The sequence below is a fragment of the Lethenteron reissneri genome, unplaced genomic scaffold (genome assembly GCF_015708825.2).
Source record: "Lethenteron reissneri isolate LAM-NWPU_2019-01 unplaced genomic scaffold, ASM1570882v1 scaffold_638, whole genome shotgun sequence".
Classification (NCBI taxonomy): Eukaryota; Metazoa; Chordata; class Hyperoartia; order Petromyzontiformes; family Petromyzontidae; genus Lethenteron; species Lethenteron reissneri.
The window spans coordinates 40,272-54,961 of record NW_026892160.1 but is presented as its reverse complement, the minus strand read 5'-3'; the positions used below and the strand labels follow the sequence as shown (position 1 = coordinate 54,961).

At 55.5% G+C, this 14,690-nt stretch overlaps 1 long non-coding RNA gene across 1 annotated transcript; it reads left to right on the top strand.

Moving 5' to 3' along the window:
- The first annotated feature begins 997 nt into the window (after positions 1–997).
- LOC133340011 (uncharacterized) lies at positions 998–8,209 on the top strand. Its single transcript, XR_009754813.1, has 4 exons — positions 998–1,060; positions 2,687–2,785; positions 4,490–4,618; positions 8,184–8,209. It is a non-coding gene; the product is annotated as an uncharacterized LOC133340011 (long non-coding RNA).
- The last annotated feature ends 6,481 nt before the right edge of the window (positions 8,210–14,690 follow it).

The window sequence follows — 14,690 nt, the reverse complement described above, 5'->3', positions numbered from 1 at the left end:
TCTAAACGTGGAGGGAAAAACTGGAGGACCAGGAGACAAAATCCACGCGACCACGGGAGGAGAGAGACGCAAACTCCAAACATACATTGGCAGCATCGTCAGGGTCGGATCGAACCCACGACCTCCTGCACACCAGGCGAGGTAGTCAACATCTCCCAGTCACACACAAACATACATTGGCAGGCATCGTCAGGGTCGGGATCGAACCCACGACCTCCTGCACACCAGGTGAGGTAGTCAACATCTCCCAGCCACACACAAACATACATTGGCAGGCATCGTCAGGGTCGGGATTGAACCCACGACCTCCTGCACACCTGGCGAGGTAGTCAACATCTCCCAGCCACACACAAACATACATTGGCAGGCATCGTCAGGGTCGGGATCGAACCCACGACCTCCTGCACACCAGGCGAGGTAGTCAACATCTCCCAGCCACACACAAACATACATTGGCAGGCATCGTCAGGGTCGGGATCGAACCCACGACCTCCTGCACACCTGGCGAGGTAGTCAACATCTCCCAGCCACACAAAAACATACATTGGCAGGCATCGTCAGGGTCGGAATCTAACCCACGACCTCCTGCACACCTGGCGAGGTAGTCAACATCTCCCAGCCACACACAAACATACATTGGCAGGCATCGTCAGGGTCAGGATCGAACCCACGACCTCCTGCACACCTGGCGAGGTAGTCAACATCTCCCAGCCACACAAAAACATACATTGGCAGGCATCGTCAGGGTCGGAATCTAACCCACGACCTCCTGCACACCTGGCGAGGTAGTCAACATCTCCCAGCCACACACAAACATACATTGGCAGGCATCGTCAGGGTCAGGATCGAACCCACGACCTCCTGCACACCTGGCGAGGTAGTCAACATCTCATAGCCACACACAAACATACATTGGCAGGTATCGTCAGGGTCACGATCGAACCCACGACCTCCTGCACACCTGGCGAGGTAGTCAACATCTCCCAGTCACACAAAACATACATTGGCAGGCATCGTCAGGGTCGGGATCGAACCCACGACCTCCTGCACACCAGGCGAGGTAGTCAACATCTCCCAGCCACACACAAACATACATTGGCAGGCATCGTCAGGGTCGGAATCTAACCCACGACCTCCTGCACACCTGGCGAGGTAGTCAACATCTCCCAGCCACACACAAACATACATTGGCAGGCATCGTCAGGGTCAGGATCGAACCCACGACCTCCTGCACACCTGGCGAGGTAGTCAACATCTCATAGCCACACACAAACATACATTGGCAGGTATCGTCAGGGTCACGATCGAACCCACGCCTCCTGCACACCTGGCGAGGTAGTCACCATCTCCAATGAAACTCACCGCTTCTTACTCGACTTCTGACCACGTCGTTAATCGCGACTGCTCGCCAGTGGCCAGCTGAACGGATAATCGATAATAATCGATGGTAATCAATAATCGATGGTAATTGATTATTATCATCGATTATCCGATTCGCGCTCATGTCATCCCACAGAGACCATCGCCAAGATGGCGGTGCCCAGGTACACTACACTATACACTACATTATACACTACACTATTATACTATACACTACCATACACTATACACTACACTTATACTATACACTACTGTACACTATACACTACACTATTATACTATACACTACTGTACACTATACACTACCATACACTACTGTACACTATACACTACACTACTGTACACTATACACTACACTACTATACTATACACTACTGTACACTATACACTACACTACTATACACTACACTATACACTACACACTACTATACACTACACTATGCACTACACTATACACTACACTACTATACACTACACTACTATACACTAGACTATATACAACACTATACATTACACTACTACACTACACTACTACACTATACACTACACTATACACTACACTACACTACTACACTATACACTACACTATACACTACTATACACTACACTACTATACACTACACTACTATACACTACACTATACACTGCTATACACTACATTATACACTACTATACACTACACTATACACTACTACACTATACACTACTACACTACACTATACACTACACCATACACTACACACTACTATACACTACACTATGCACTACACTATACACTACACTACACACTACTATACACTACACTATACACTACTATACACTACACACTACACTATACACTACACTATACACTACTATACACTACACTATACACTACACTACTACACTATACACTACACTATACACTACACTATACACTACTATACACTACACTATACACTACACTACTACACTATACACTACACTACTACACTATACACTACACTACTACACTATACACTACTATACACTACACTATACACTACACTACTATATACTAAACTACTAAACGCTATACTCGTAACTCATTGGCGCGTTGTTTACGTGACGAACCTTCCTGGCTGTGTCGGCCGGTGGAGGGTTACCACGCAACATTTATACTTCACGCGATCTGACCTCGTGACCTTCATTACGAGTTTTGCATCAATGCAACCGCAGAAGTCCTCTTCAAGGCGAGCATCTCTTCACGGTCGATGGCGGCAGCTTTGCCAGTTGCCCCCCCCCCCCCCCCCGATGTCTGTTGACCTATCTTGTGTGTCACCCCAAGTCCCAAGCCTTCGACCGTGGCAGAATGGTCGCGGCTGAGACGACTCGTGCTGACGAGATGAATCCGTCGTTGTCAACGCGTGCCAGGAATCTCCTCCAGGTGGGTCTCCAACTATACACTACACTATACACTACACTATACACTACACTACTATACACTACACTATACACTACACTATACACTACACTATACACTACACTACTATACACTACATTATACACTACACTATACACTACACTATACACTACACTATACACTACACTATACACTACACTATACACTACACTATACACTACACTACTATACACTACATTATACACTACACTATACACTACACTATACACTACACTACTATACACTACACTATACACTACATTATACACTACACTACTATACACTACATTATACACTACACTATACACTACACTATACACTACACTATACACTACACTATACACTACACTACTATACACTACATTATACACTACACTATACACTACACTATACACTACACTATACACTACACTATACACTACACTACTATACACTACATTATACACTACACTATACACTACACTATACACTACACTACTATACACTACATTATACACTACACTATACACTACACTATACACTACACTATACACTACACTATACACTACACTATACACTACACTACACTATACACTACACTACACTACACTATACACTACACTATACACTACACTATACACTACACTACTATACACTACACTATACACTACACTATACACTACACTACACTATACACTACACTATACACTACACTATACACTATACACTACACTATACACTACACTACTATACACTACTATACACTACATTATACACTACACTATACACTACACTATACACTACACTATACACTACACTATACACTACACTATACACTACACTACACTATACACTACACTATACACTACACTATACACTATACACTACACTATACACACTACTATACACTACATTATACACTACACTATACACTACATTATACACTACACTACTATACACTACACTACTATACACTACATTATACACTACACTATACACTACACTATACACTACACTACTATACACTACATTACTATACACTACATTATACACTACACTATACACTACACTATACACTACACTATACACTACACTACACTATACACTACACTATACACTACACTATACACTACACTATATACACTACACTATACACTACACTATACACTACACTATACACACTACACTACACTACACTATACACTACACTATACACTACACTACTATACACTACACTACTATACACTACATTATACACTACACTATACACTACATTATACACTACACTACTATACACTACACTACTATACACTACATTATACACTACACTATACACTACACTATACACTACACTACTATACACTACACTACTATACACACATTATACACTACACTATACACTACACTATACACTACACTACTATACACTAGACTACTATACACTACACTATACACTACACTATACACTACACTATACACTACACTATACACTACACTATACACTACACTACTATACACTACACTATACACTACACTATACACTACACTATACACTACACTATACACTACACACTATACACTATAGTGTATAGTGTGTAGTGTATAGTAGTGTATAGTGTAGTGTATAGTGTATAGTAGTGTAGTGTATAGTAGTGTAGTGTATAGTGTAGTGTATACCCGCTCCCGTGGCCACCCCCCCACCCCCGGCAGGCCGAGGAGCCGAACCGCCCATTGGCGGCCGAGCTGATGAGGCGGCTGGTGCTGATGCAGCTGAAACAGCTGATGGAGCTGCGGAGGAGGAGGCTGGAACTGGAGCTGGGGCGGGTGAAGATAAAGCTGGTGAGCGAGTGAGTGAGTGAGCGAGTGAGAGAGAGCGAGTGAGTGAGCGAGTGAGAGAGAGCGAGAGAGAGAGAGCGAGTGAGAGCGAGTGAGTGAGTGAGCGAGTGAGAGAGAGAGCGAGTGAGTGAGTGAGCGAGTGAGAGCGAGTGAGTGAGTGAGCGAGTGAGAGAGAGCGAGAGAGAGAGAGCGAGTGGGAGCGAGTGAGTGAGTGAGCGAGTGAGTGAGTGAGCGAGTGAGAGAGAGAGCGAGTGAGTGAGCGAGTGAGAGAGAGCGAGAGAGAGAGCGAGTGAGTGAGTGAGCGAGTGGGAGCGAGTGAGAGCGAGTGAGTGAGAGAGGTGAGCGAGTGAGAGCGAGTGAGTGAGTGAGCGAGTGAGTGAGTGAGCGAGTGAGTGAGTGAGCGAGTGGGAGCGAGTGAGTGAGTGAGCGAGTGAGTGAGCGAGCAAGTGAGTGAGAGCGAGTGAGAGCGAGTGAGCGCGAGTGAGTGAGTGAGCGAGTGAGTGAGTGAGCGAGTGAGTGAGTGAGCGAGTGAGTGAGTGAGCGAGTGAGTGAGTGAGCGAGTGAGTGAGTGAGCGAGTGGGAGCGAGCGATGAGTGAGCGAGTGAGTGAGCGAGCAAGTGAGTGAGCGAGTGAGAGCGAGTGAGTGAGTGAGCGAGTGAGAGCGAGTGAGTGAGTGAGCGAGTGAGAGAGAGCGAGAGAGAGAGAGCGAGTGGGAGCGAGTGAGTGAGCGAGTGAGAGCGAGTGAGTGAGTGAGCGAGTGAGAGCGAGTGAGTGAGTGAGCGAGTGAGAGAGAGCGAGAGAGAGAGAGCGAGTGGGAGCGAGTGAGTGAGCGAGTGAGAGCGAGTGAGTGAGGAGCGAGTGAGTGAGTGAGCGAGTGAGTGAGTGAGCGAGTGGGAGCGAGTGAGCGAGTGAGTGAGCGAGCGAGTGGGAGCGAGTGAGAGAGAGTGAGTGAGTGAGTGAGCGAGTGAGCGAGTGGGAGCGAGTGGGAGCGAGTGAGCGAGTGAGAGCGAGTGAGCGAGTGAGCGAGTGAGCGAGTGAGCGAGTGGGAGCGAGTGAGTGAGTGAGCGAGTGAGTGAGAGCGAGAGAGTGAGCGAGTGAGTGAGCGAGTGAGTGAGTGAGCGAGTGAGAGAGAGCGAGAGGAGAGAGTGAGTGAGTGAGTGAGAGAGTGAGCGAGTGAGTGAGTGAGCGAGCGAGTGAGAGAGTGAGTAAGTGAGTGAGCGAGTGAGAGAGTGAGAGCGAGTGAGTGAGCGAGTGAGAGAATGAGCGAGTCAGAGCGAGTGAGTGAGTGAGCGAGTGAGAGAGAGCGAGTGAGTGAGAGAGTGAGAGAGTGAGCGAGTGAGCGAGTGAGAGAGTGAGAACGAGTGAGTGAGCGAGTGAGAGAGTGAGAACGAGTGAGTGAGCGAGTGAGAGAATGAGCGAGTCAGAGCGAGTGAGTGAGTGAGCGAGTGAGAGAGAGCGAGTGAGTGAGAGAGTGAGAGAGTGAGCGAGTGAGCGAGTGAGAGAGTGAGAACGAGTGAGTGAGCGAGTGAGAGAGTGAGAGCGAGTGAGTGAGCGAGTGAGAGAATGAGCGAGTCAGAGCGAGTGAGTGAGTGAGCGAGTGAGAGAGAGCGAGTGAGTGAGTGAGCGAGAGAGAGAGAGCGAGTGGGAGCGAGTGAGTGAGAGAGCGAGTGTGACAGCGAGAGAGAGAGTGAAGAGAGCGAGTGAGCGAGACTTTTTTTGACTTTTATAACTTTATTGCCTCCAGCGGCAATTGCGCTGGAGTGTTTCCAATGTATCAGAATACCAGCCTGTACGGCAACTTAAGAACTAAGCAGCGTCGGCTCCACATTCATCACACATCATCATCACACACCACATCGCCACCGCCCCGCAGCCAGTGTCCGATGTGCTTGCCATTCCGGGCTCTCACACCCCTTTGCCTGACAGAGCAGCCCCTCCACTCCCACACCCTCACCCTCCTCCTCGGCTGGCGACGGCGGCGGTGGTGCCGTCTTCGGCGCCACGGGGGGGAAAGGGGGTAGTGGGGGGGGGATGGTGGCTGTTTTTGGACCTTGCTCATCAAGGCCTTTAACCGATTGATTTCCTGGCGGCTGTAATCAAACTTGCTCGGATCCTGGACCACACGACAGGCCGCACTCACGAAGTTCCCCCCGCTGGGGAAGCTGTCCTGCACCCGGATGTTGCGCCTCCCGTACGACCATCTCAGGAAGCCGAGAAGGTGGTCGGGGGAGCACCCCATCTTGGGCATCGGAGGCCAGCTCTTCGGCACTCTCCGTCCCTTCCGGTCGCCACCGCTGACGACGCTCGCCCCGCTCACCTCTCGCGCCTCGGCGCCAGATCCGCTTGTCATGTCGGCGTGGGCCCCCCCTGTCCCCACCGCTGACCCGTCTGGGGCCAGGGCCTCGCTGGGCTCGATCTCAAGCCCAGGAAGCCCACTCCCCTCGAATTCCATAGTCACCTCCTCCCAGAGCCGGCCCAGCCACTAAGCGACCCTTGCAATTGCAAAGGGCCCCATGGCCAGCAGAGGGCCCCGCTAGAGTCACTGCTAGCGAGTGGGTGAAAAAAATCATACATCAAAGGGGCCTCCAACCAAATTTTGCTTAGGGCCCCCAAAGGTCTAGGGCCGGCTCTGCCTCCTCCCCCCCCTCCCTCATCGGGACGGGCGAAGAGGTGCTCCCCGGCGCCGCAGCAGCAGCAGCATCAGTAGTAGCAGCAGCAGCAGTAGTAGCAGCAGCAGTAGTAGTAGCAGCAGCAGCAGTAGCAGCAGCATCAGTAGTAGCAACAGCAGCAGTAGCAGCAGCAGCAGCATCAGTAGTAGCAACAGCAGCAGCAGTAGCAGCATCAGCAGCAGTAGTAGCAGCATCAGTAGTAGCAACAGCAGCAGTAGCAGCAGCAGCAGCATCAGTAGTAGCAGCAGCAGCATCAGTAGTAGCAGCAGCAGCAGTAGTAGCAGCAGCAGCAGCATCAGTAGTAGCAGCAGCAGCAGTAGTAGCAACAGCAGCAGTAGCAGCAGCAGCAGCAGTAGTAGCAGCAGCAGCAGTAGTAGTAGCAGCAGCAGCAGTAGCAGCAGCATCAGTAGTAGCAACAGCAGCAGCAGCATCAGTAGTAGCAGCAGCAGCAGCAGCAGCATCAGTAGTAGCAGCTGCAGCTGCAGCAGCAGTAGTAGCAGCAGCAGCAGTAGTAGCAGCAGTAGTAGCAGCAGTAGTAGCATCAGTAGTAGCAGCTGCAGCAGCAGCGCCGCCCGGCACACCAACGTCTCCGGCGGCGGCGGCGGTCAGCGTCACCTCTTCTCCTCGCTGCGTCGGGGGTGCAAGCGAGGCCGGGTCCGGCTGTTGCGCTCCCTCGGTCGCCGCCGCCGCCGCTTGCGCGTCGCCGCTGGCCTCCATGGCCTTCCCCCCCCGCCCCCCCTTTGCCGGAGAGAGGGGGGGGCAGCAGCCTCAATCTTCACCCGTCGGCCTCCCGCCAGCTGAAACTGTGGATCCTGGATCACCATCTGTGCCACCCTCACTAAAGAAGCCCTATCGGGGAAAGTTTTCGTCACCGCTCTCCACCCCCCCTTCCCCCCCAGGAGGCGTCCGGGTCCGGGAACATCTCCCCGAGCTCCTGGCGGCCTCTGGGTCGGCCCCCGCCCGCCCTCCGCGCCCGTCCAGGAGACGGAACCACCGCCACCACCGCCACCACCGCCACCGCCGCAGAAGAAGAGGAGGAGGAGAAGCTGCTCCCCCGGGTGGGCGTTTACGAGCCAGCGCGTGTTGTGTCTGTGTGTTTGTGTGTGTTGTGTGTGTGTGTGTTGTGTGTTGTGTGTGTGTTGTGTGCGTGTTGTGTGTGTGTTTTGTGTGTGTTGTGTGTGTGTTGTGTGTGTGTGTGTGCGCGTGTTGTGTGTGTGTGTTGTGTGTGTGTTTGTGCGCGTGTTGTGTGCGCGTGTTGTGTGTGTGTGTTTGTGTGTGTTGTGTGTGTGTTGTGTGCGCGTGTTGTGTGTGTGTTGTGTGTGTTGTGTGTGTGTTGTGTGCGTGTGTTGTGCGCGTGTTATTTGCGTGTGTTGTGTGCGTGTTGTGTGTGTGTTGTGCGTGTGTTGTACGCATGTTGTGTGTGTGTTTGTGTGTTGTGTTGTGTGTTGTGTGTGTTGTGTGTGTGTGTGTGCGCGTGTTGTGTGTGTGTTGTGCGCGTGTTGTACGCGTGTTGTGTGTGTGTTGTGTGTTGTGTGTGTGGTTGTGTGCGCGTGTTGTGTGTGTGTGTTGTGTGCGCGTGTTGTGTGCGTGTGTGTGTTGTGCGTGTGTTGTGCGTGTGTTATTTGCGCGTGTTGTGTGTGTGTGTTGTGCGTGTGTTGTGCGGAGGGGTGAGGGACACCGTTGTTGTCGTCGTCGTTGTCATTGTTGTTGTTGTAGGATCGGCGCCGGCCAGGACAACCCACAACCACAGCAGCAGCAGCAGCAACAGCGGCGGCAGCAGCAGCAGCAGCAACAGCGGCAGCGGCGGCAGCAGCAGCATCAGCAGCGGAGAGACTCTTCTGCAGCGGGGGTCAACGGCCACCGCCGCCTCCTCCATCGCCGCCTCGACACGGCGGCTCCCGCACAGCGCCGCTCCTCCTCCCCACGGAGGAGACGGAGCAGGAGGAGGTTGCCCCCGGGCAGCGGAGCGACGTCGACCTCCCTCCCCGTCGCCCCCCACGGGTTTCCCGACGGACCCCAGTGGGCCGCCTTGGGCCACGGGCCGCCGGACTTCCACGGGCCGCCGGGAGGACGTAGATTCGACGGGCCGCGGGGCCCCAGGGGCGTGCGGGTCGACGGGCACGGGGTTCCTCGGTTCGACGGCCCGTCAGACTTCGAGGCCGGGCCTCGGTACGGCGGGCAGCAGCAGTGGCGTCAACATCAACAACGACGTCAACAACGACGTCAACAACGACATCAACGACAAACCACTTGGGAGGGACCGCACGGGTGGCTCTTTGACGGCGGGACGCAGTTTGCTGCGCGGCCGCCGGGCAACCTGCTGGGCCACCGGCCGGACTACTGGCTGGGCCACCAGCAGCTGACTCAGCACCAGCAGCTGACTCAGCAGCTGACTCAGCACCAGCAGCTGACTCAGCACCAGCAGCTGACTCAACACCAGCAGCTGACTCAGCACCAACAGCTGACGCAGCACCAACAGCTGACTCAACACCAGCAGCTGATGCAGCACCAACAGCTGACGCAGCACCAACAGCTGACTCAACACCAGCAGCTGATGCAGCACCAGCAGCTGACTCAACACCAGCAGCTCATGCAGCACCAACAGCTGACGCAGCACCAACAGCTGACTCAGCACCAGCAGCTGACTCAACACCAGCAGCTCATGCAGCACCAACAGCTGACGCAGCACCAACAGCTGACTCAGCACCAGCAGCTGACTCAACACCAGCAGCTGACTCAACACCAGCAGCTGATGCGTGAGTGATTGTTTGCCGCCCCCACCTTACAGCTCACCACCACCACCGCTCGCCACCACCGCTCACCGCTACTCACCACCACCGCTACTCACCACCACCGCTCGCCACCACCGCTCACCACCACCGCTCGCCGCTACTCACCACCACCGCTCACCGCTACTCACCACCACCGCTCACCACCACCGCTCACCGCTACTCACCACCACCGCTCGCCACCACCGCTCACCACCACCGCTCACCACCACCGCTCACCACCACCGCTCGCCGCTACTCACCACCACCGCTCACCGCTACTCACCACCACCGCTCGCCACCACCGCTCGCCACCACCGCTCACCACCACTGCTCGCCGCTACTCACCACCACCGCTCGCCACCACCGCTCACCACCACTGCTCGCCACCACCGCTCGCCACCACCGCTCACCACCACCGCTCACCGCTACTCAACATCACCACCGCTCGCCACCACCGCTCACCGCTACTCACCACCACCGCTCGCCACCACCGCTCACCGCTCACCACCACCACTCACCGCTACTCAACATCACCACCGCTCGCCACCTTACCGCTCACCACCACCGCTCGCCACCACCGCTCGCCACCACCGCTGCCCTTCACCGCTACCACCTAGCTTGGCACAAGCGCTGCTGCTGCTGCTGCTGCGGCGATGACGTTGTCTCTCTGCGTGTCTCTGCGTCGCCCCCCGAGTGCAGCGACGGGAGCGGCTGCCCACGCCGCTCAGGCCGAGCAGGTGAACTCGCTCTTCTGGAAGCTCGTCGCCTCGGGAATCCTGCAAGTCCAGGCGGTGGCGGCGACGGCGACCGCCGGCGTCGGCGGCACGGCCGGTGAGAGAGGAGATGGAAGCCCCACACCCCCAGGTCGTCGTGCCGACCTGGGGGTACTCGGCAGAGGTCGCAACCGGGTACCCGATACCCTTACCCTACCCGATACCCGGCTACCCGTACCCGGCCGGGTACAGGTACCCGTTTGCGACCCTGGTGCGGCCGGGTACGGGTAGGCCGTGAGTCACTGGTGAGTAACCGTTTGTCACTCATTTCCCAACATCTTGTCTCTTCTCACAGTTCAAGTTCCTAGAATCAACCCACCCGCGCCTGCAACATGGCTTTCCCAGAGGTCGCAATCGGGTACCCGATACCCGCACCCGGCCGGGTAGGGTACGGGTAGGGTACGTGTACGGGTAGGGTACGTGTACGGGTAGGGTACGGGTAGGGTACGGGTAGGGTACGGGTAGGGTACGTGTACGGGTAGGGTACGTGTACGGGTAGGGTACGAGTAGGGTACGGGTAGGGTACCCGTTTGCGACCCTGGTGCGGCCGGGTACGGGTACGGGTAAGGAATCAAAACCCGTTTGCGACCTCTGGCGACGGGGTCACGAGCGACGGGGTCACGAACGACGGGGTCACGAGCGACGGGGTCACGAGCGACGGGGTCACGAACGACGGAGTTCTCCTGCGCGGAGGTGGCGGGAGTCGGAGTGAGGTCACGTGACCACTGGGGGTAGGGGGAGGGGCGGAAGGTGGACAGGGATGGGGGGGGGGCTCACCGATGGCCGCCTCCCCCCCCCCTCTGACCCCGCTCCGCTCGTGTTTCTCTCTCGCCGACAGACGACGCTCGTGCCGGGAGCGACGCTGGCGGCGCGACGGAGGAGACGTCCACCAGAGGTGAGGAGGCATCCGCAGAGGACGACGACGACGACATTCCGGACCTCTCCGGCTTCGCCATCGAAGACCTCAAGCGGTGAGCGTCAGCATCGCTCCACCGATGGCCCGGTGAAGTGGCTCGTCGTCGTGGGCACTTACAGCGCGTTGACGACGACGTTGGTTTTCAACGTGGAAGGGGGGAAAAAAACGCAGCGACCCCGAGACAAAATTCCACTAGACCACGGGGAGAACGTTCAAATACGCAGCAGCAGCGGCAGCGGCGGCGGCGGCGGCGGCGGGATCGAACCAACGACGGGCGGTTGGAGGCAGTCGCCCTCCAGCAACGACGGAGGGCGGAGGAGCGACGCTCACAACAACGAGCGGAGCGCCGGGCGGCTAAAACGCAGAAAGTTAGCACAGCAGAGGGTACAGGTGGTGGTGGTGCATCTACTGGTCATCTCAGTCAGTCAACCCGTGGCACCTGCAGGGTCTGTCCCGTGACCTCCTGCACCTAGCCTGGCACAGCAGGGGGGTACAGCTGGTGGTGCATCTACCGGTCATCTCAGTCAGCCAACCCGTGGCACCTGCAGGGTCTGTCCCGTGACCTCCTGCACCTAGCCTGGCACAGTAGGGGGGTACAGCTGGTGGTGCATCTACCAGTCATCTCAGTCAGTCAACCCGTGGCACCTGCAGGGTCTGCCCCGTGACCTCCTGCACCTAGCCTGGCACAGCAGGGGGGTACAGCTGGTGGTGCATCTACCGGTCATCTCAGTCAGCCAACCCGTGGCACCTGCAGGGTCTGTCCCGTGACCTCCTGCACCTAGCCTGGCACAGCAGGGGGTACAGCTGGTGGTGCATCTACCGGTCATCTCAGTCAGCCAACCCGTGGCACCTGCTGGGTCTGTCCCGTGACCTCCTGCACCTAGCCTGGCACAGTAGGGAGGGTACAGCTGGTGGTGCATCTACCGGTCATCTCAGTCAGTCAACCAATGGCACCTGCTGGGTCTGCCCTGTGACCTCCTGCACCTAGCCTGGCACAGCAGGGGGGTTACAGCTGGTGGTGCATCTACCGGTCATCTCAGTCAGCCAACCCGTGGCACCTACAGGTTTCTGTCCCGAGACCTTCTGCCAGCAGCGAGCCTTCGACACTTCACGCGGCCTCAACGTGCACCTGGCCTGGCACGGTCGCCGTGGTGACGTCACCGTCGCTGTGTGGCCGAATGGCGGGGTATTGGTGTTAGTGTGTTCGTAGCCAACCGTGCTAATTGGAGGTGCCGGGGGTAAGGATCACAAAGTAAAAAAACACAAAAGCATTTCTAAAGAAATTCGTGAAGTCAGCGATGATTTAAAAGTGGACAACTCCAGTGGATTGCTCACATGAGGCAGGAGGCGCGTCTGAAAGTGCTCGCTGCGGTGATCTGCCATGAGGAGGTCTTGTGTGTGCGTGTGTGAGTCTATGCGAGCGCGCGAGTGTATATCCGCGTGTGTGTGCGTGTGTGTGCGTGTGTGAGTATATGCGAGCGCGCGAGAGTGTATATCCGCGTGTGTGTGTGTGTGCGTGTGTGGCGTGTCTGTGCGTGTGTATATCCGCGTGTGTGTGCGAGTGTATATCTGCGTTTGTGTGTGTGCGTTTGTCTGTGTGTGCGTGTGTACGTGTGTATGGTGCGTCGTGTGGGGAGCGGTAGTGTAGCGGTTAGCGCGCTGCGCTATGAACCTGGCGACCCGGGTTCGATCCCGCTCACGGCTAACACCAGTGACGATTATCTGAACCGGTCTGGGCCTCCCCTAGGTCGACTCAGCCTTAAATGGTACTGGTTGTGGTGTGTAAACATCGCCACTAGGGAGACAAAGGCGGTCGGGCGTGGTGCTGGCACCCACCCCCTCGTTACCGTTCCGGCCTTCATATGCGTGCTCGCGAACAGCACTGTGACCCCTACAGTCTGTTTCAGGCTATAGGGGGAATCTTTGTCCTTTATCTTTGTGTGCGTGTGGTAACATCGCTCGTGTGTGTGTGCCGTGTGGTATATCCGCGTGTGTGTGCCGTGTGTGCGTGTGTACATCCGCGTGTGTGTGTGCGTGTGTATACTCAATCGTGTGTGTGTGCGTGTGTACATAGCCGTGTGTGTGCGAGTGTATAATCCGCGTGTGTGGTGCGTGTGTCCTGTGTCGTGCGATGTGTACGTGTGCGTGTGTACATCCGCGGGTGTGCGTGTGTACGTGCGTGTGGTCTGTGTTTGTGCGTGTGTACGTGTGCGTGTACATCCACGGTGTGTGTGTGTGCGTGTGCCGTGTTGGGCGCTGGTGCGTGGGCTGTGTGTCGGGTGTGCGCATGTGTATATCTGCGTGTGCGTGTGTGCATGTGCGTGCGCACAGGCGCCACGGCGCGCGGTGCGGCGCCTCTACTCGGGTGTCCAGTGCCACTCGTGCAGCTTGCGCTTCACGGGGCGCCAGGCGAGCGCCTACGCCGACCACCTGGACTGGCACTACCGCGTCAACCGCGACAGCAAAGACCCGGGCAGCGAGGTCACGCACCGCCGCTGGTACCGCTCCTGCACGGGTAAGCGGCGCTCGCTCACTCGCTCGCTCTGTGGCTCGGAGATGTTGACTACCTCGCCTGGTGCGCAGGAGGTCGTGGGTTCGATCCCAATCCTCACGCCTGCTGCTGTATATTGGAGTTTGTGTGTCTCTCTCTATAATCATCATCACGGTGGCTAGGAGATGTAACTACCTCGCCTGGTATACAGGAGGTCGTGGGTTCGATCCCGACCCTGACGACGCCTGCTGCTGTAGATTTGGAGTCTGCGTCTCTCTCTCATCATCATCATCACGGTGGCTAGGAGATGTTAACAATCTCGCCTGGTGTACAGGAGGTCGTGGGTTCTATCCCGACCCTGACGCTCCGTCGTGTATTTGGAGTCTGCGTGTCTCTCCCTCTCTCTCTCCGTGGTCGTGTGTGGATTCTTTCCCGTGGCCCTCCGGGTTTTCCCC